At 43.1% G+C, this 23095-nt stretch overlaps 1 protein-coding gene across 5 annotated transcripts in view; it reads right to left on the bottom strand.

Moving 5' to 3' along the window:
• Window positions 1–23095, bottom strand: part of LOC134340536 (diacylglycerol kinase beta-like) — a 162256-nt gene that overhangs the window by 92067 nt on the left and 47094 nt on the right. For 2 of the 5 annotated variants that reach the window (XM_063037879.1, XM_063037885.1), the window contains exon 2: window positions 11712–11801. The exons of 2 other annotated variants lie outside the window; for them this stretch is intronic. The gene's annotated coding sequence lies outside the window, so the exon portion shown is untranslated. Of the gene's footprint in view, window positions 1–6069; window positions 6180–11711; window positions 11802–23095 lie in introns of those variants that run through there. One more of the 5 variants, XM_063037884.1, reaches the window with a different exon arrangement.

Here is a 23095-nt window from a genome sequence, read left to right as displayed (position 1 = left end):
AGGGACAGGGCGGTTCAGCTGGCTGCTCCACTCTGCACTGAACTAGGGGTCTATAGACGGACTCTTTTTGTGAACCTCAGTTCAAAATGCTACTTGCTTGCATTGTTTGCATGATTTGTCCTTTTTTTCTCTGACAGTCTTCTTTTTTTTAATGGGTTCATTTGGGTTTCTTTGTTTGTGGCTGCCTGTTAGAAGATGAATCTCAAGGTTGTATAATATATACATACTTTGATAGTGCTGTGTACATACATCTATTGATGCTTCTGGACACATCTTCAGTGATGTTCCTGGAATCATCGGGTGTTTCGGGTCTTTCAACATTATACAACCTCCTCCAGGTGGCCCAGCCGGGGCTGATCAGACCCCAGCTTGTGTCCAGATGGCTAGCTACTTATGACTCCATAGCTCCCCTCTTTTGAGCCACAGCCATCTTGAGGTCCTCTCTGCCGCATCGGTGGTACTGCGGATGGCTCTCCTCTTCCTCTCTCCCTTGATGCCCAAAATGCTGAAGGCTCTAACTAAAGAACGGGCTACGAATCCCCTACAGCCAACCTCCACTGGGAGACACCTCGCTCTCCATTCGGCCTGTTGACAGTTGCTGACCAGTCCTGCGTACTTGGAGATCTTCCTTTCAAAGGCCTCTTCCAAGTTATCTTCCCATGGGACTGTCAGCTCCAGCAGCACCACTTGCTTGGTAGACTAGGACAATGTCTGGTCGCAGGGTGGTGGCTGCGATATGGTTGGGGAACTTCAGCTGCCCTTCGAGGTCCACCAACAGCTGCCAGTCCCTTGCAGAGGTCAGAATGCTAAATGTACTTTGAACTTTGAGATTTACAAGTACACTGCTGGTGTTGGAGAACGGCAATTATGAGGCTAGGGTTGTTTCCTCCAGGGCAGATGCTACCCGGTCTGTTGAGTATTTCCAGCATGTTATCTTTTAATCTCAGATTTCCAGTATTTTGATCTTCATTTACTGACAAGAGATACAGGTAGTGCTGCCAGAGTGCAGTAGTTATGTTCCTAAGAAACCTCATGTTTTGGAAAGTCCCATTATAACGGAACAGACTCACAGTCTACTTTGTTATGGCCCTTGCGCCTTATTGTCTATCTGCTCTGCACTTTCTCTGTAACTGTAACTCTTCATCAGCATTCGGTATCTGCTTGTTCCTTGTACTGTCTCAGTGCACTGATGTGCTGAAATGATCTGTATGGATGGCAAATTTTTCACTGTACCTCAGTATATGTGAAATAATAAATCAATTTAGTTACTAGGCTTCAGTTTTCCAAAGCATAGGTTTAAAAAGATTTTTCTGATCACGCTATAAACAAATGTGGTCTGCATAATGCAAATAGTGTTGCCTAATGCATCAATCAGCTTATAACCAATTTGCATTAGGGAGACGTATATTATAACAGAACTGGTGAATGTCTGGGGCAGGCTGCCAGGGGTAGTGGTGGAGGCAGATGTGATAGTGACATTCAACAGGTAGTTAGATAGACATATGAATATGCAGCAAATGGAGTCACATTATAACAGAACTACCCGTACAACTGAATTATACTGTATAAAATAAAGAAGGGCACACATAAATTGGATTGAAGCTATTGCTTGAGCTATCAATAATCAAAGAATACGGATGTAAAGCAGCTGGTAGAAGGATTTCAGGGGAATTGAGAAGAATCTTTCTCATCCAGCTTGAGCTTGCAACCTGCAGCAGGGAGGCAGAAACCCACCCAGCATTTTAAGTCTTGTGCAGTACAGGAAGGGTGTGAAGCCATGGATCATGTGCAGGCAGAAGGGACTTAATTCAGCACCATGTTCAGCATTGACCTGGTAAGCTGAGGGGCCTGTATCTGAGCTGTACTATTCTATATCCTAGGTTTAAGGATACTTACAGATCTATCTGAAATGCCCTATCCTGCCAAGCTCTCATTCCAGATTTACAAAGCGGGATGAGGCTTGGTGACCCTTACTCAGCACAGGAAAGCACATCGTATGGCCCGCTGTGCCACAAATGTCCAGGGTTCCACGAACCTCTCCACCTCCCTCCGTAAAAGCCATAGGTTGGGATCGCCTCCCTGCATGGTGCTGCGTTGGAGGCGTCGCGTGGCTGGGAAATTGCCCACGTGGCTGGGAAATTGCCCACGTGGCTGTTTACATCCACCTGGTGAGGCGGACATGCCCGTGGCAGACTAGCTCTGGGGCAAAGCTGGCACTCTCCCAGAGCTGCCAACCCAGATCGGATGCCTGGAACTCAAAACAAAAGCTGCACATGCTGGAAATCTGAAATAAAAACATTCAGTAAGTCAGACATCGCACAATCTGAATTTAACTGCCCCTTAACTGACATATTGTTTTAATCCTCCCGAACTTACAAAGGTCTGACATGCAGCCTATACAATTGAAAGAATGTTTGAAAGACTAGTGAGGAGAGTGGAGGAGAGGGATCTTCTAGAATGTCAGCAGAACAAAACCCTTCAGAAAGGGGGGAGCGTTGCGAATGCTCCTGTCTACGTTAATGGTGCTGAGATTGAGAGGGTTGAAAGCTTCACGCTCCTGGGTGTGAACGTCATCCTATCACAAGATGCGCTCTCACAGTCTACTTCGTTATAACCTTACACCTTATCGTTCACCTACACTGCAGTTTTTCTGTAACTGTAACATTTGTTCTGCATTCTGATATTGTTTTACCTGGTACTCTCTCAAAGCACTGTGTAACAATTTGATCTGTATGAACAGTATGCATGACAAGCTTTTCACTGGATCTTGGTACGTGTGCCATAATAAATCAATTTCAAATCCGACTCTGCCACCTTGGTTGGTGGCCTCACTTACGACTTGTGAAGTGTTTAGGTTACAGACGGTTCACAGGGAAGGAATCCTACCTGAAGAAAGACTTTTCATATGAAGAAAGACTGGATGAATTGGGCTTGTACTTGTTGGAATTTAGAAGATTGAGGGGGGATCTGATTGAAACGTATAAGATCCTAAAGGGATTGGACAGGCTAGATGCAGGAAGATTGTTCCCGATGTTGGGGAAGTCCAGAACAAGGGGTCACAGTTTGAGGATAGAGGGGAAGCCTTTTAGGACCGAGATTAGGAAAAACTTCTTCACACAGAGAGTGGTGAATCTGTGGAATTCTCTGCCACAGGAACCTGTTGAGGCCAGTTCATTGGCTATATTTAAGAGGGAGTTAGATATGGCCCTTGTGGCTATGGGGGTCAGGGGGTATGGAGGGAAGGCTGGGGCGGGGTTCTGAGTTGGATGATCAGCCATGATCATAATAAATGGCGGTGCAGGCTCGAAGGGCCGAATGGCCTACTCCTGCACCTATTTTCTATGTTTCTATGTCTATGTTTCTACCATAATCTGGGGAGGAGCTGTATCAGAGAAATTCCCATTGCTCTCCCCCACCTTCTCTGCTACCTTGACTAACTTGCTTTCTCTCCTTCTCAGTTCTGATGAAGGGTCTTTGACCTGAAACGCTAACTGTTTCTCGTTCCACAGATGCTCCCTGACCCGCTCAAATTCCTGTAGCAAGTCTCGAAATCCACACCCCATTTGATATAGAGGGGAGAGCACTGCCAGTCAAGCCGCGTTAGATTGGGAAGAGCAGCTTGTTTGTCCTCCCGTACTCCCAGCCACCTTCACCCTGCAGGTACTGGGCCGAGGCCTGGAGAGGGGAGTCTGAGGGAGGAGAGAGCAGAAAAGGAGGAAGCGAGCAAGTGGTTCTTTAGTCAAACAACTGGGTGAGAGAGAAGAACCAGAAGGCTTTGTTAGAGGCTTTGTTTCTGGCTCATTCCACCAGCAGGGTAGTAACTGTTAGAGGAAGATCAATGATATGTTTAGATAGAGAAGTACAACACCCTGCAGAGGCTGACTGATAGGCTGCAAAACAGTTCAACAAACTGACATCCGGGTAACACACCATGGCTCTATTTGTCTATCTGCACTGCACTTTCACTGTAACTGTGATACTACATTCAGAATGAGAATGAGAATCAGCTTTATTCTGCATTCTGTCTTCCTTTTTACAGGTCAGTCCATCATGGAATTCAACCTGCACTCTATTGACTCTGTCTACGCTTCCCACTGCTTCGGGAAATCAGCAAACATAATCAAATTCCCCTCCAACCTGGGACATTCTCTCTTCTCCCTCCGGCTGGGCAGAAGAGAAAGAGGCTTGAGAGCACCAGGCTGAAGGACTGCTTTTACTCCACCATTATCAGAATCTTGAGCGGACCTCTTATACGATAAGATATGGACTCTTGCATTTTATTTGTCTCCCTGCAATGCACTCCCTCTGTAACTGTAACTCAATATTTTACATTCCATTTTCCTTTTGTACTACCTCAATGTATGGAATGGTGTGCCTGGATAGTGCCCAAACCAAAGCTTTTCACTGCATCTTGTCACGTAATAGACCAACAGCAATGCCAATTCCAACCCTAAAGCAAAGGGTTCTCTTTAAGGTTGAAAATCAGAAGGAAATCTCGCATCTAGATATTGTTTTTTTCTTAGCTCCATTGTGGACACTGTAAAACTTTTCTTACCCAAAGTTCTGTTGAATTTTAGTTATTCTATAAGTCAGTTTGCCCACAACAGTGTGCTGTAATAGAGAGATCCCAGAGAACATGGTCACAGATCACTGAAGGTAGCAGAAGAGGCAGGTAAGGTGAATAAAACACACATGAGATTCTTGCCACACAAGAGAAAAGGCATCCTCACAAACAGCAAACAGATAACAATGAGAGATGATCTCTTTTATTGTCACTGGTTGAGAGTTATGTGGACTAGACAATAGACTCATTTGTGTTTCTTCAAGATAGCATTTGCAAAAGCAGTCTCCAATGTATCATCGATCAGACAGTGCAGCACTTCCTTACCGAAGAGATACAGTATGTGTTCAGAACATTAGAGAGGGCTTCAAACTTCAAAACAAAAGTTTTGGCAGTTGACCTTTAGATGGGCAAAGGAAAAGACAAGTGGAAAAGTTGCACAAAAGAAGAAGCCTTTATACAGGTAAACTTCATCCCATGATGGAAACACACATACACATTTTCACACAGACACAGACTTTCTGTATACATAAACAGAAACACACACATACACAATCTCACACACACAGGTACAGACAGGTACTCACACACACAAACACAGACATACACAGACACACACACATGCAGTTACACATGTAAGCACATACTGTACGTACCTACACAGACACAAATACACACAGAGATACACAAATACATCAACACACACTTACACACACTTACACACACACACACATGCACACACACACACAAGTTATAAGACACATACAGATTCACACATACATACAGTCAGTAAGCACACACATATGCACAGAGAGACACACAATTATATATATCTGTGGCACTGCTTATAGTGAGTCATGGGTTCAGTGAAAGGCTGCAGAGTATGAAAGCAGACACATCTTTGATGAAAGCTTTGGAAAGAAGTCTGTTAAGTGTTCTTCTCAAAGACAGGAATGAAAGTATTTTGGTATGACTCTCACAAAATTAATCAATCATTTTTCCATACCCACTTTAGGTAAATATGCATTGAGACAAATAACAGCTATCATAAAATGAATATCTTCACATAATATGGAGCAACTTGTTGCTGTTCTGTTTAGGGTGTATGGTTTCTTAGTAACCGCCAGAAAAAGGTGATAGTAGAAATATTAGGAAAATTTGCATTCTTTACCAAATATCTCCATCGTAGCATTTTATGTTACACAAAGGATCTGCTTAAATTAATGTTTAAATTGAAGACTTTTATTCAGAATCTCCACATAAGCTTCTATCATGAGAACATAACATTAGACATCGAAGCAGGGAGGCCATTCAGCCCCTTGAGGCTATTCCACTATTCATTAACGTTGTAGTTGATCTATTACCAGCACCATTTCCATGCACTAACCCCTCACCCATTGAAGCCTTTAATATTAATAAGTATGCAAAATTAATTTTCTTGAAGGAGATTACTTATTTATGAGCACTGGATATAATAATGTTAAAAGCAGCACAGCTGATGCAACTACCTGACGATGCAGAAGGGTTCACAGAGGAAATTATGCCCCAGGGATCCTGACTGACAGCAAAACTTTTGCAGATTGACTCAGTGTTTGTTGTTTTCAAGACCCATGTATTCCTGCTAGGAATGAATGTGCAGGGAAAACATCTTTAGTGAAATTTTCTCTGGAAATGCCTTTACCATTTGATCTCAACTATTTGCTGATATCTTGCAGCAGAACACAATCTGTTATCAGTAGTCTGGTATGAGAAGATCACACCAGTTTTTTGTCTGCTGAACTTTTCTGTGTCTCAGGGCATGCTTCTTCTTCCTCTCCTTCTTTGCTCTTGTAAAACTTAACAAAACGATTGTATGCAACAAGTTTTATGCCTCATTCTTGACTTCTGAAGAACCTTTGGATCGCAAAAGCATCAGAATTTAACATTACCAAGAGTGGGTCGGTGGCATCCCATTGGCTGGGCTTTCTGAGTTCTAAAGGAAGAGTCTACAACAGGTAGTGGAGTGAAATAACTGCTTGACCTCATCAGCCGACCTGCGGCAGATATATCTGCTCATGCAAAGTAACCACCACCCATCTCTCGTAGAGACAAATTCCCACCTTCACACCTACATCACCCTCCATCATGTCCTGGGCCACCACAGTCAGGGATTGATTCAGAGCATCACCATCTGCAGATTCCTGTACAAGCTGCAAACCATTCTGACTGAGAAAATTAATCTTAGGGTAGTATGTGGTGAGATATATGTACTTTGAGAATAAATTTACTTTGAACTTTGAAATGCATCATCGTTGAGTTGAAATCCTAACAGCACCATGGCAGCCCCTCAGCAGAAGATGCTCAGCCCTGCCTTCTCAATTGGCAATGAATACTGGCCTTGTAAGAGGTGCCCTCCATCAGAAGGGACATTAAACTGAGACCATATTAGTCCTTTCAAATGAACAAAAAAAAGCGTTCTCCTGCGATAAATTGATGGGCAGTTCCCCCAGTTCTGGGGCAATGAGTATTTCTTAACCAAGGTCACAAAAGTATTTCATTTTCTTATTTGCCTGATCAACCTTTATGGAGCCTTGCTCAGTGCAAATTGGACTTCAGGTGTGGCTGCAAACAAGAGGTTATTGACACCAATGTATTTGCTTGAGATGTAAATGAACATGGCCACATATACACAAAGCAGATAATGGAGCTACAATAGTTGATGGTGATGCAATATTGACTCCAGATCAGGTGGATTAGTTCAACATCTGAGCAGTCGATAGAGTGACTCATGCTTGTATCGAATTCTCCCTGAGATTGTATTTGTACAGATGCATCTTTATGAGGCCTCACATTAACCCCAATACAGCAGTGAATTGTTCTTATTTGCAGTGCGGTCACCAGTGTAATGTGTGCAAACAAAAGGGCTGAAAATTAATTTGCTTAAGATATCCTCATTCTATTTGTCAATTTGCATTAGTCCTTTAATCACATGCTCTGGCCATATTTTTGATTACCCTCTTACCCCTACTCTTCTCCTCACCTGCCTATTTCCTCCCTTCCTTTCAGAGCTAAGGAACTGCAAGGGTTAAATGACCCTGATGGGAGTTGTTTATAGACCAACAAACAGTAGTAAGGATGTGGCCTACAAATTACAATGGGAGATAGAAAATGCATGCTAAAAGGACACTGTTACAATAGTCATAGGGGATTTCAATATGCAGGTAGATTGGGAAAATCAGGTTGGTGCTGGATTACAGGAGGGGGAATTTCTAGGGTGCTGACATGATGGCTTTTTAGAGCTACTTGTGGTTGAGCCCACTAGAGGATCAGCTATTCTGGATTGGGTGTTGTGCAGTGAACCAGAATTGATTAGAGAGCTTCAGGTAAAAAGAACCCTTAGGAGAAAGTGATCATATTATGATTGAATTCACCCTGAAATTTGAGAAGGAGAAAGTAAAGTCAGATGTATCAGTATTACAGAGGAGAAAAGGGAATTATAGAGGCATGGGAGAGGAGTTGTCCAGAGTTGATTGGAAAAGAACACTGGCTGGGATGACGACAGAGCAGCAATGGCTGGAATTTCTGGAAGCAATTTGGAAGGCACAGGATATATACATCCCAAAGAGGAAGAGGTATTCTAAAGGAAAGATGATGCAACTGTGGCTAACAAGAGAAGTCAAAGCCAACATAAAAGTCAAAAAGAGGGCATATACTAGAGCAAAAATCAGTGGGAAGTTAGAGGATTGGGAAGCTTTTAAAAACCAACAGAAGTCAACTAAAAAAGTAATTAAGGTAAAGATGGCATACAAAAGTAAGCTAGCCAATAATATTAAAGAGGATATCAAAGGTTTCTTTGATACATAAAGGGTAAAAGAGAGGCAAGAGTGGATATCGGACCACTGGAAATTGATGCTGGAGGGGTAGTAATGGGGGAGAGCAAAATGGTGGATGAATTGAATAAGTATTTTGCATCAGTCTTCACTGTGGAAGACAATAGCTGTATGGTGGAAGGTCCATGTGTCAGGGGTCATGAAGTGTGTGAAGTTACCATAACTAGAGAGAATGTTCTTGGGAAACTGAAAGATCTGATGGTGTACACCTCAGAGTTCTGAAAGAGATGACTGAAGAGATTGTGGAGGCATATTAATGATCTTTCAAGAATCACTACCTATTGGAATGGTTCTGGAAGACTGGAAAATTGCAAGTACCTCTCCATTTTTCAAAAATGGAGAGAGGCAGAAGGAAGGAAACAATAAGCCAGTTAGTCTGACCTCAGTGATTGGAAAGATGTTGGAGTTGATTATTAAGGATGAGGTCTTAGGGAACTTGGAGGCACATGATAAAATAGACCATAGACAGCATGGTTTCCTCAAGGGAAAATCTTGCCTGAGAAATCTGTTTAGAATTCTTTGAAGAAACAACAAGCAGGATAGACAATGGAGAATCGGTTGATGTTGTGTACTTGGATTTTCAGAAGGCCTTTGACAAGGTGCCACACATGAGGCTGCTTAACAAGATAAGAGCCCATGGTTTTACAGGAAAGATTCTAGCATGGATAAAGCGGTGGCTGATTGGCAGGAGGCAAAGAGTGGGAATAAAGGGAGCCTTTTCTGGTTGGCTGCTGGTGGCTAGTGGTGTTCCCCAAGGGTCTGTTGGAACCAATTTTTTTTTACATTATATGTCAATGATTTAGATGATGGAATTGACAGTTTTGTTGCAAAATTTGGAGATGATACAAAGATAGGCAGAGGGGCAGGTAGTTTTGAGGAAGTAGAGAGGCTATGGAAGGACTTAGACAGAACAGGAGAACGGGCAAAAATGCACCTTGGTAGAAGAAATGAAAGGGTTAACTATTTTCTAAATGGTGAGAAAATACAAAATACTGAGCTGCAAAGGGACTTGGGAATCCTTGTGCAGGATTCCCTAAAGGTTAATTTGCAAGTTGAGTCTGTGGTGAGGAAGGCAAATGCAATATTTGCATTCATTTCTAGAGGACTACAATATAAAAGCAAAGATGTAACGTTCAGACTTTATAAAGCACTGGTGAGGCCTCATTTGTAGTATTGTGAGCTGTTCTGGGCCCCTTATTTTAGAAAGGATGTGCTGAAACTGGAGAGGGTTCAAAGGAGGTTCACAAAAATGATTCCAGGATTTAGAGGCTTGTCATATGAAGCGTGTTTAACGGCTCTGGGCCTGTGCTCACTAGAGTTCAGAAGAATGAAGGGTGACCTCATTGAAACCTTTCAAATGGTGAAAAGCCTTGATGGAGTGGATGTGGAGAGGATATTTCCTATGGTGGAAGAGTCTAAGACCCTAGGACACAGCCTCATAATAGAGGAGTGTCCTTCTAAAATGGAGATGAGGAGGAATTTCTTTAGCCAGAGACTGGTGAATCTGTGGAATTTTTTGTCACAGGGAGCTGTGGAGGGCAAGTCTTTATGTGTATTTAAGGCAGAGGTTGATAGATTTTTGATTGGTCTGGCCATGAAGGGATACAGGGAGAAGGCAGGAGATTGGGGCTGAGAGGAAAATTGGATCAGGCATGATGGGCCAAAAGGCCTAATTCTGCTCCTATATCTTATGGTCTTATGGCCTTCTAGTTACCCTCCTCCTTCCCTTTCTGCCATGGTGCACTCTCATCCCTTATTAGATTCCTCCTTCTTCAGCCTTTTAACTTTTCCAACTATCACCACCTAGCTTCTCACTTCATCCCCCCTCCTTCCCCACATATCCACCTGGTCTCATCTATCACCTGCCAGCTTATACTCCTTCTTCTCCCCAGCTTCTTATTCTGGCTTTTACCCCCTTCCTTTCCAGTCCTGATGGAGGGTAGCAGCCCAAAACATCAAATGTCTATCCCCCTCTATAGATGCTACATATCCCGCTGAGTTGCTCCAGCACTTTGTGCGTGTTACTCTGGATTTCCAGTGCCTGCAAAATCTCTTGTGTCTCTGAGCAGGATTATTTGGTTATCATCACAATGCTGTCAGGATTATGTCCAAATTGTTTGCTTAAAATAAAACAGCAATTACGTCTCAAAATGCACTCAGTCACCTGCAAAATGTGTTTGCTTCTCCTGGGGTTATTGAGGGCACTGTACAAATCCAAGCCCTTCTGTGCTTCCATCAATTTGAAAAATAGAGTTTTCAAGCACATACTTGAAACGGCTCCCATTTCTGAGATTCACACGATAGGGCAAAAATGGTGCTGCAGGTGCACAGCTCCAGGCACCCAGTGGAGTTTCTCTGTGCCCACAATGGTTTCCTTTCACGTCCCAAGGATGTGCAGGATAGCTGGTTAACTAGCAACTGTCAACTACCTCAAGTGCACAGATGAGCGGCAGGAGAATTGGGAAAAGCTGATGGCAGGGCAGCTTACAGGAAGATATGTGGGGTATTGGGACTGAGGGGGATGAGAGCCAGCATAGATACTGTGGGCCAAATAGCCACCTTAGATGGCATGGGAAAATATAAGTATGAACAGTTAATCTCAAACACTCTAAGACTGGAAGGAACGCCAATAATATAAGAACAATACCTCTTCTCATCTGCCTATTGCTTCCACTGGGTCCCTTTCTCCTATGGTCAACTCTCCTCTCTTATCAGATTCCTTCCACTCCAGCCCTTCACCTTTCCTACTCACCTTGCTTCACCTTCTAGCTACTACTCCTTTCCCTTACCCCCACCTTTCTATTCTGGTGACTTCCCCCTTGCTTTCCAGACCTGAAGAAAGGTGTCGGCCCTAAACGTCGACTATTCATTTCCATCGATGCTGCCTGATCTGCTGAGTTCCTCCAGCAGTTTTGTGTGTTGCTTTGGATTTCCAGCATCTGCAGATATCCTCATATTTACCAAGTAAATCAAGAGCATTAACTTATATAGTGTCCTATCTAAACTCCTGGAACATCCTATAGCATTTCCCGGCAAATGATCTGTTTTTACTTTAGTGTGAATTATGTAATATAGGCAAACCCAACAGCCACTTATCAAAATGCAAGGTGCCAGAAGCAGCAATGAGGTCAGGATTAACCAACTTGTAGTCAGTGGCAGTGATAGAGGAAGGACTACTGGCCAAGCTAATGATGGTACTCCCTACTCTTCCTCCAATGATGTCTCAGAATCTTTTATAAACCAGTGGGAGCACAGACAGAGGTTTTGGTTTGACACCTTACCTGAAGGTGACACCTCAAAGGGTTCAGCTCTCCCTCCAAATAGAGTGTCAGCTTGGATGATGCAATCAAACTCTGCACTCAGTCTTGAACCTGTGTGATATCACAACAAAACCATTCAAAGATCATCAGCAGCTTTTTTATGGTAATATCAATCCTAAGGACCAAAGTACAATGATAAGGGGCATTTAATTCAAGTAGGGCATGTTAAATTCCCACTTACTCGTAGCCATGGAGCACTGCAGCATAGAAACAGGGCACTTGGCCCATCTAATCCATACCAAACTATTCTTCTGAATAGTCCCATTGATCTGCACCTGGACCACAATCCTTCATACCCACCCCATCCAAGTTTTTATCCAAATTTTTCTTAAATGCTGAAATTGAACACATAGTCACCATTTCCGCCGGCAGCTCATTCCACACTTAAATCACCCTCTGAGTGAAGAAGTTCCACCTGTTTTCCCTTTAAATACTTCACCTTCCACCCTTAAGCTATGACCCCTAGTTCTAATCTCACCCAATTTCAGTGGAAAAGGCCTGCTTGCATTTACCCTATCCATACTGCTCATAATTTTGTGTACCTGTGTCAAATCTCCCCTGGTTCTCCTACGCTCCAGGGAATAAAGTTTTAACCAATTCAAACTTTCCCTCTAACTCAGGTCCTCAAGGCCCTGCAACATCCTTGTAAATTTTCTCGTGTTCCTGTTTACTTTTTCTCTGTCAAATCTTAACATTTAGCTGAATATTACCCTTTCTTCCTACCTTCAAACGAAGGCAGGATACCTGATAAACAAGATAAGAGACCACAATATTACAGGAAATATACTAGCCTGGATAGAAGATTGGCTGACTGGCAGGAGGCAAATAGTGGGAATAAAAGGGGCCTTTTCTGATTGGCTGCCACTAACTAGTGGTGTTTGGCAGGAGTCGGAATTGGGACCACTTCTTTTCACATTATATGTCAATGATTTGGATGATGGAATTGATGGCTTTGTGGCCAGGTGGAGGGATAGATAGTGCTGAGGAAGCAGGGAGTCTGCAAAAAACACTTAGATTAGGAGAACTGGGAAAATAAGGGGCAAATGGAATATAGTGTAGGGAAGTATACGGTCATCTAGGTTCTTGATTGGACATGGCATCAAAGGTTATGGGGAGAAGGCCGGGAACTGGGGTTGAGGAGGAGATTAAAAAAAAGATCAGCCATGATTGAATGGCGGAGCAGACTCGATGGGCCAGATGGCCTAATTCTGCATCTACGTCTTATCGTCTTATGGTCTTGCACTTTGATAAAATGAATAAAGCATAGAATATTTTCTAGGAGCACTCACAATGCAGATTATTTTGAGAATATTTTCGAACCAGGGAGCAAATTCAGAACTCAGATATCCAAAGGGACTTGGGAGTCCTTGTGCAGGGTTCCTTAAAGGTTAATTTGCAGGTTGCGTCAGTGGTAAGGAAGGCAAATGCAATGTTAGCATTCTTTTCAAGAGGATTAGGATATATCAGCTAGGATGTAACGCTGAAGCTTTATAAGACATTGGCCAGACCGCACTTGAAGTATTATGAGCAGTTTTGGACCCCTTATCTCTCAGAAAATATGTGCTGGTCTTGGTTCCAGAGGAGGTGCATGAGAATGATCCCCCGAATGAAAGGGTTAATGTTTGAGGACTGTTTGATGGCTCTGGCCCTGTATTTGCTGGAGTTTAGAAGAATGAGGAGGGATTTCATTAAAACCTATTGAAGGTTGAAAGGCCCAGATAGAGTGGATGTGGAGAGGATGTTTCCTATAGTGGGATAGTCTAGGACCAGAGGGCAAGCCTTAGAATAGAAGGACATCCCTTTAGAACAGAGATGAAGAGGAATTTCTTTAGCCAGAGGGAGATGCATCTGTGGAATTCATTGCAACAGATACCTGTGCAGGCCAAGTCATTGGGCATATTTATAGGTTCTTGATTAGTGAGGGTGTCAAAGTTTCTGGGGCGAAGGCAGGAGAATGGGGCTGAGAGGGATAAGAAATCATCCATAATGGAATGGTGAAGTAGACTTGGTTGTTCAAATGGCCTGAATATGCTCCTGTGTCTAATGGTCTAATGGTCTTACACACAAAATGCTGGAGGAACTCAGAGGGTCAGACAACATCTATGGAGAGAAATGGACAGGTCTAAATTAAGGGCCTTCACTCCAAATGTCGACTGTCCATTTCCCTCCTAAGATGTTGTCTCACCCTCTGAGTTCCTCCAGCATTTTGTGTGCATTGCTCTAGATTACAGCATCTACAGTCTTTTGTGTCTCCTTTACTCTTATCTTGTTTCCTTGGCATTTCTGAATCTTTTCTCCAAAATGTTGAGGTTTAAATTCTTATCTTCTATTTTCTTCCTTGTTTCAACTATCCATTTTGGAAATTTGAACAAGCTTCAAAACTAACTTTTGACTCTTACTGAGTAAAAAGCCCATCCCAAAAGGGTTTAATGGAATCATAGAGTCAAAAAACAATACAGCATTGATACTGGCCCTCCTGCACAATCAATTCCTGCCGACCATATTTTCCATGGAGCTAGTCCCTGTTTCCTGCATTTAGCCCATCTCCCCCTAAGCCTTGTAAATCCACATACCCATCCAAGTGCTATTGAATCTGTCTCAACCATTTCCTCTGGCGCCTAAATCCATATACTCATCACCTTCTGCATGAGGAAGTTGCCTCTCAGGTCCCTTTTAAATCATTTCCCTCTCACCTTAAATCTATACCCCATTGAATTGGACTCCCCTGCCCTGGGGAAAAGACTGTAACCACCCATCTCATTTATGCCTCTCATAGAAGTACTTAATGATAAGATTGCTCCTCATTCTCTTACAGTCTAAGGAATAATGACCTAGCCTGGAAAACCTCTCCCTATTACTCAGACTCTCTCGTCTTGTCAATATCTTCATAAATCTTTTTCTGTACTCTTTCCAGCTTAACCACGTCTTTCCTGTAACAATGCCCTAAATATTATGTAGCGCTGTGGTTAATAAGGAATTTGTGTTCAAATATCCTGCACCCTTGGAAAAGGGAATAGCTTTAAGACAGGCCGCGGCTCGTCTCCTGGGAGCCGTTGCTGAACGTGGCTGACTTGAGCTAAACTTGTAAAATGCTGGAGGAACTCAGCAGGTCAGGCTGCATCTATGGAGGGAAATGAGCAGTTGACATTTCAGGCTAGGAGAGGGTTTTGGCACAAAATGTTGGCGGCTCTATAGATGCTGCCGAAATTCCTGAGTTCCTCCAGCTCATGATTTTCAGCATCAGCAAAATCCCCTGCGTCTGCAATTTGAGCTAAACTTGCTTGTCACGTCTGATGAGTCAATTCAGCTATCACACACTAGGGGGCAAGCCAGAGCCAGGAACAGTCCTGACTCACAGAGTACCCATGGGTCGCCACATGCAGGTGGAATTTGATCCCAAAGCTGCTGAGGAGATAAACTTTGTCTTATTAGCAAAGAGCTGCTACAAATACTAATGCCTCTTGTTAATAGAAATCAAACTGTTCAGGGAGTTTGTGCACAATTTACAGTTGGGCACACTGTTTAGTTTTGTCCCCCTGGTGCTGTTTTTAGAACTGTGATTGTGAATGGTGCGATGAAGAGAAGCAGAAGTTTTAGGAAGCAAAAATACATGTGCAGAAAACTAAAGCAAAGCCGGGACTTATTGGAAAGCACTGTGGGTGAGGCAGCATCTGCAAAAAAAGGCAAGTTCATACTTTAGGTTTCTCCTTCATCCTCATCAGTCTCTTTGGGTCAAGGGTGGCTTGCCTCGCACCTGCATCTTGGCTTCTCCTTATCCAATTGGAGCAGACACATGCTAGGGATACCCACAGTCTGTGAGGATGTTCTACTTTCACTGTCCTCCTGGAAATTTCTTGTGGTGACAGAGCATCAATCAGACTGCCCCGTTCAGGAGACCAGTTTTGAGCACATGGACAATGTGGAGATGGTTGTACACGATTCGAGGCTTGATGGCGGGAACATTGGCAGGGAGAGGTCACTGACGGCGGTTCACTTATCTTGCCATGGGATTTTGAAGGTTTTGTGGGGTTAGGATTGGGGTTACCTCTCCAGTGCCTTGAGATGCCTGATGTAGATAGCCCAGTTCTCAGAATCAATTACTGCTACCTGGTAGACCATGACAAGACATTCGATGAGGTCTTGATCTTCAAACGCACTTACAATTTGTCAGCCAAAGGCTGTGCGGGAACACTGAAGGAAATACTGAATTTTATTGTTGATATTGATCTTTTACTGTCTGTGGTGCACAGACCAAATGGAACTTTCTTTGTGGTGAAAGAAACATGCATTTGGTAATGAGGGAGTTGGGAAAGAACAATTAGTGGTTATTGGTTGATTGCTGTCATGTATACTGAGATGCAGTCAAAAGCTTTTGTATTACAGGCCATCTGAGCAGATCATTCCATACATCAGTACATTGAGGTAGTACAAAAGGAAAACAGAATGTAGATTACAGTGTGACTGTTACAGAGAAAGTGCAGTGTGGGCTGAGGTTAAAGTGCAAGGGCCACAATGAGATAAATTGACAGAGGTAGATCAAGAGTTGACTTTTATTGTACAGGAGAGCTGATCAAGAGTTATTTAACAGAGGGAAGGAAGCTGTCCTTGAGTCTGGTGGCACATGCTTTTAGGTTTTTTGTATCTTCTGCCTGATGGGAGAGTGAGAAGAGAGAACGCCCAGGTGGGAGGGGTTATGTCGGCTGCTCTCCCAAGGCAGCAGGAAGTACACAGGGGGTCTGTGGAGGGGAGGCTAGTTTGTGTGGTGGGCTGGGCTGTGTTACCAACTCTTTCGTTGAGTTTCTTGTGGCCTTGGGCAGGGCAATTGCCATACAAATTGTGATGCGTCCATATAGGATGCTTTCTGTAGTGTATCTGTAAAAAATAACTTCAATGGAAAGCTAACTTCAACAGAGTCCTCCTCTTCAGAAATGGCTTAGAACACAGGTTTTTCAAAACCAACACCCTGCTTCATCAAGGGGGCACGTGCAAAGCTCCATCAAAGCACTGCCAGCTGCTTGGTCATCCAAGCACAGCACCAGAGGGCAGTCCCTGCCAGACCTTTCAGGAAAGCTCTGATAGAGCCCCAGCTGGTCCTGAAGGGGCTCCACTGTCCCTCCCCTTGACAAATGCTGGACAGTTTTCAAAGTATTCCTGGACTTACCTGAGTCAAATAAGATGCAGGGTCAGAGGAAAGTAAGAAGCAGGGGAAATGGGACTAATGGGATTTCTCCCTAGGAAGTGGCATGGCTGTAGAGGGCCAAATGGCCTCCTTCTCTGTCATTCTTTTAGATTATGAGGACACTCAGTCCTCGTTTATTGTCATTTAGAAACGCATGCGTTAAAAATGATACAATGTTCCTCCAGAATGATATCACAAGAAACACAGAACAAACCAAGACTAAAACTGACAAAACCACATAATTATAACATATAGTTACAACAGTGCAAAGCAATACCGTAATTTGATAAAGAGCAGACCATGGGCACGGTTAAAAAAAAAAGTCTCAAAGTCCCGATAGACTCATCATCTCACGCAGGCGGCAGAAGGGAGGAACTCTCCCTGCCATGAACCTCCAAGCGCCGCCAACTCGCCGATGCAGCACCATTGGAAGCATCTGACCGCAGTGGACTCTGAGTCCGTCCAAAAATTTTGAGCCTCCGACCAGCCCTCCGACACCGAGCACCATCCTCTGCCGAGCGCTTTGACCCCGGCCCCGGCCGCCGAGCAACAAGCAAAGCCAAGGACTCGGGGCCTTCCCCTCCAGAGATTCTGGATCACACAGCAGCAGCAGCAGCGAAGCAGGCATTTCAGAAGTTTCACCAGATGTTCTTCCGTGCTCTCACGTCCGTCTCCATCAAATCAGGATTGTGCATGGCACCCGACTTGCCAAATAACAGATATTCATCACCGGAGTGGCTGCTGTGAGCTGCATTGCGCCACCATCTTCTCCTCCCTAATTCACTTGTTAATACATTTCAGGTCAGTTGTGAATTCTGCCTATCTCCATCCTGCTCTTCTGGCTGAAAGCAGCCAACTGAATGGAAGCCGGTGAATGAAACTCCACCCATCTTGTGTTCTGTGCGGTGATGGTTTGGTTTCTTAGCATCCATGGATTTAGATATCTACCATTAGGTTTTCTGTATGTTTCAACGGCTGTTTTATGGAGTTAAGTGTTCCAGCGGCCTATTGCATTATGTATTGTAGGCTTGTGTTATGTGTTTAGTGTTATGAATGTCTGCAGTTCTCTGAGAATATGGTCTTGGGGTCCATAGTTTAAAGAGTCTATAGCACTGCAGGTTTATCAGTCTAGTACTATGGATCTATGGATCCAAGCATTTATCGGTAGTAAACTCATTATTTAATCCAGTGGCTTATGATTCCATGATTCTATAGATTTAGATCATTTTGTCTACTGTATTCATAACGGTGGCTTTATAGTGTATAGGTCCATTGGTCTATGTTCTATGGGCCTATTATTTTATGCTTAAATGCACTATAGTTCTATAACTATGGTCTATGATGCTGTAATCTATGATTGTATGGTCTTATTGGTCCTTACTATCATTTTCTGGTTCTATTTGCCTGCAGTTCTATTGGTGTGGGTATTTGGATCTATGGGTCTATTGTTTTTTGGAAACATCATTTTATGATTCTTTAAAATCTATGTGTCTATGCATCGTTCTATCGATCTGTAGATTTATTTGTCGATGGGTGAATGAGTCAGTTTTTCTGTGGGAGTAAGATTCTTTATTTCTACTTCAGAATGAATCTGTAGAAATAAAGAATCTTACTCCCACAGAAAGATTCATTCATCTGTGGTTCTACATTTCTTTGGGATGATAGGTCTAGAGTTGTATGGTTTCCCTGAACTATGGGTATTTTGTTCTATAGTCCAAGGGCCTATGGGTACCTGAGTCTGCAGGCAGATATGAAAGTAAGCCATTACTATCTGGGCCAGTATACCAATAAGAAAGTATCTGATACAATTAGTACAATTAAGTTAAACCACCAGTGTTAGTGATTTAACCATTTAGAAAGAAATGTAAGATAGTTTTAGTCCTGACGAAGGGTCTCGGCCCGAAACATCGACTGTACCTCTTCCTAGAGATGTTGCCTGGCCTGCTGTGTTCACCAGCAACTTTGATCACAAGATCACAAGACAAAGGAGCAGAAGTAGGCCATTCGGCCCATCGAGTCTGCTCCGCCACTCCCCCATGAGCTAAACTATTCACCCATCTGGTTCCCATTTCTGGCTTTTTCCCCATATCCCTTGATACCCTGACTAATTAGATACCTGTCAATCTCCTCCTTAAACACCCTCAATGATCGGGCCTCCACAGCTGTATGTGGCAACGAATTCCACAAATCCACGACCCTCTGGCTAAAAAAAATTTCTCCTCATCTCTGTTTTAACTCTAATTCTAAGACTATGGCCTCTTGTCCTGGACACACCCACCAAGGGAAACAACCTTTCCACATCTACTCTGTCCAACCCTTTCAACATTCGAAATGTTTCTATGAGATCCCCTCTCATTCTTCTATAATGTGTGTGTTGATGTGTGTTGCTTGAATTTCCAGCATCTGCAGAATTCCTCGTGTTCACCCCTGTCTATTGGTTTAAAACACCCGTGGACCTACAGATTTATCCATGTGTGGTCCTATGGACACATGGGCCTAAGCAATGGGTCTGTAAATCTACCTGTCCAGTAATGTACGGGTTAATGGCTCTCTGGATCTATCTATCCATGGGGGAGGAGGTCTGTGAGTGTATGGGTCCTTCATTCTATAGATCTACTGGTTTGCGGTTCAAAGAATCATTGATCACGTGCAAGTATGAATTGATAGTAACGTGTGCCAAGTGTTCCATGTACCTGGGGTTCTCTGGGTCTGCCCATGGTTATATCAGAACATGAATTTATAAGTTTATGGTTTTATGGTTCTGTGGGGATAGGTGAAAATAGATATCTGATTCAATGGGTTATGAATCTATGGTCCGATGGATTTTTGTTTCTGTGCTTATGTGTGTCAATAGGTCTATTGTTCCATTAATCTGTTTATGGTTACAGGTGCTAAAATCCTCATGGGTCTAAGGATCTAAGGGTCTGTGAACTATGCATCTATGAGACTATAAATTTATCCATTGGTCAGGTCTATGTTTCTTGTTGTTATGGGTTTGTGAATCGTTGGGTCACTAGATTATGGGTTGGTGGGTAAATAGGTTATTTGGTCACAGAATACATGCTCTGTGGGTCCATTGATACATGGGACTAAATCCTTATGGTACTACGTGACACCATAAATATTTAGTCCTGTGTATCAATAGACCCACAGAAGAGTCTCGGGGTCCTTGGTTATGTGGGACCAATGGATTAGTTGTTCCATGGTTCTGTGGCTCTACAATCATTTGGCCAATGGACTGATGGTTCTATGGATCTTTGGTCTGTGGGTCTATAGTTTGTGGACTATGGATCTATGGGTCTCTAATCCATGGACCATTCGTCTATTGATCTATGGGTTTATAGTCTATGGATCTATATTCTAGAGCTACGGTATATAAACCAGTATATAGTTATTTGATGCTATGGGTCTATTGTCGTGGGTGCATAGACTTTGGACTGAGTTTATAATCTGTAGGTCTATATTCTTTGAACCTGGAGTATTCAGGTTATAGTCTATTGTTCTATGAGTCCACAGCCTGTGACTTCATAGCGTAAAGACCAGGATCTGTGGTTCTATCTCTCTATAGATGACAAGTCTTTGGTTCCATGGGTCTATGAATAGTCTATGGATCTGTAATCAATGGATATACACTCAGTGGCCAATTTATTAGGTACACCTGTACACCAGCTCATTAATACAACTATCTAATCAACCAATCATGTGGCAGCAACTCAATCCGTAAAAGCATTCAGATGTGGTCAGAAGCTCAGTTGTTGTTCATACCAAACATTAGATGGGGAAGAAATGTGTTCAAAATGACTTTGACTGTGGAATGATTGTTGGTGTCAGACAGAGTGGTTTGAGTATCTCAGAAACTGCTGATTTCTTGGGACTTAAATGCAGAACAGTCTCTAGAGTTGACAGAGAATGATGCGAAATACAAAAAAAAACATCCAGTGAGTGGCAGTTCTGTGGGCAAAAACGCTTTGTTAATGACAAAGGTCAGAGGAGAATGGCCAGACTAGTTCAAGTTGACAGGAAGGCAACAGTAACTCAGATAATTACGTGTTACAACAGTGGTGTGCAGAAGAGCATCTCTGAACACACAACACATTGAACCTTGAAATGGATGGGCTAAGCAGCAAAAGACCATGAACATATACTCAGTGGCCACTTAAGTGTTATATCAACATCAGAATCCTGAAACAGATGCTCTATTCAGGATTCTGCTCTCATGAGGTAGACAGAAGAAATATTCAAGGATGTTCCCAAAGATTCCTTGAAGAAATGCAACATTCCCACTGACTCCTGGAGATCTCTGACTATACTCACTCATGACTCAGAACCTTGGGCCTGTGCATCAGGAGCACACAGATACTCTGTGAGAGATGACAGAGTGCACCACCTTACAAACTAGCCACCCACCACTCTTATCTGGCCAGTGGTGCAGTAACATCTGCACTGGACGCTGAGGCGAATAGAACCGGCTTCGAATCTGGCTGGCTACTGGCATGCTTTCCATCCGTGCTGGGTTGAGCGTCAAGCTAGCAACTCGGTCTCGTAAAAAACAGACAAGGATGCTAAAGAAGTGACAATTGCCACCTGGTGCACCACAAGGCATGGAGAGGACAATCCATCACCCTGCAAGGCACCTCTTCCCCGTTTGTGAAGGAGTTTGGGGTTCCCACATAGGCCTAATCAACCACCTCAGGATTATCGAACCAGAGAGAAAGCATGTCATCCTTGAATCTGAAGGATTGCCTGAGAAGAAGATCAATGGGTCTATAATTCTATGGGTCTGTAGGTTACAGGTCTATTGGGTATCGACCATGTGTCTATCGCCTGTGGGTCCATAACTTTTGGATCCTAGCTCAACAGTCTATGAGTCTATAATCTATAGGTCTATAGTTTATTAGTCTATAGTCTCTGAGCATCGATCAATGGTATATAACTCTACGTACCATGATGCAATAGCCTATTGGCCTAGACTTTAAATCATTGGTCTGTTGCTCTATGGTCTGTAGTCAATGGGTCTCTGTGTCTACGAAACTAATTTTATGTGGATTTATTCTTCCATGGGTCTATAATTCTATATTTTTGTATGTCCATGAACGTATGTTTCCACGGGTCTGTTGGATTATGATCCCATGGGTCTTGGGTCACACATATGGTTCAATGGATCGATGTTTATTTATATTTGCCTATGATTCTGTATATGGGTCTGTGGCTATGGGTCATTGGTGATACAGGACAACAGTTTATGGATAACAATCTATTGTATACAGTCTAAGGATCCAGGGTTCTTTGTGTCTACAGGTCGCTGAGTCTGTGGCTCCATGAAGCTCTGCATCATTGGAGAAATGGGTCTATAGTTTTCTCTGTTTAAGGGATCACGGTTCTGTTGCTCTCTAGGCTATGGAACAATGGCTCTGTAAGTTTGCAGTTTGATGTGTCTGTGGTCTTAATACCAGAGATGCAAGATTCAATGGTTCTATGCTCCTTTTTCTCTGAGGGTGATGTTTTTTGGATAATTAGGTCTACATTATAAGGGTCTTGTCATTAAAAAGTGAAGTGAGTAGGAACTTTGCATAGCGAGTGCCAAATCTCTGAAATTCTGTTCCCTGGAAGGTTGCTGAGGCTCGAACACTGGAGATATTTAAAGAGGAGGGATATAAATGCTTTAAGGATCAGTGAATTGAGGACTATGCATAATTGGCACCGAAGAGGTGGTGAGGCCATGGACATATCAGTCATATTCACAGAGAATGTCAGGGGCAGAGTGAGCTACTCATACTCCAGTTTTCTTGTGTTCATGTTCTTGTTGGTGAATCCATACTCTGTGTGTTAATGAGTTGCATGGCTGTGCATCTACTACTCTGTCAGTCCAAAGCCACTGTGTCTCTAGTTCTTTGGCTCAAAGGTTAGCAAATCTACAAGTGGATATTGCCATGAGTTTGTAAGCTACTAGAAAATGGCTCCTAGAATTGCTGGGACACTGAGTCTACGCTTCCATAGTCAATGGCTCTATAGACCTGCAAGTGTACAATTTAATGAGGTTGTGATTCTATGAGTCTATGCACCCATTATTCTGCAAGTCTATGGTTCTACAGGTCAATTGGTCCTATGGGTCAAATGTTTCTATGAATCACTGGGTCTAATGGAGGAGGAGGAGAAGATGGCGGTG

This window comes from Mobula hypostoma, chromosome X1 (assembly GCF_963921235.1).
Source record: "Mobula hypostoma chromosome X1, sMobHyp1.1, whole genome shotgun sequence".
NCBI lineage: Eukaryota > Metazoa > Chordata > Chondrichthyes > Myliobatiformes > Myliobatidae > Mobula > Mobula hypostoma.
This window is presented reverse-complemented; position numbering and strand designations above follow the sequence as displayed.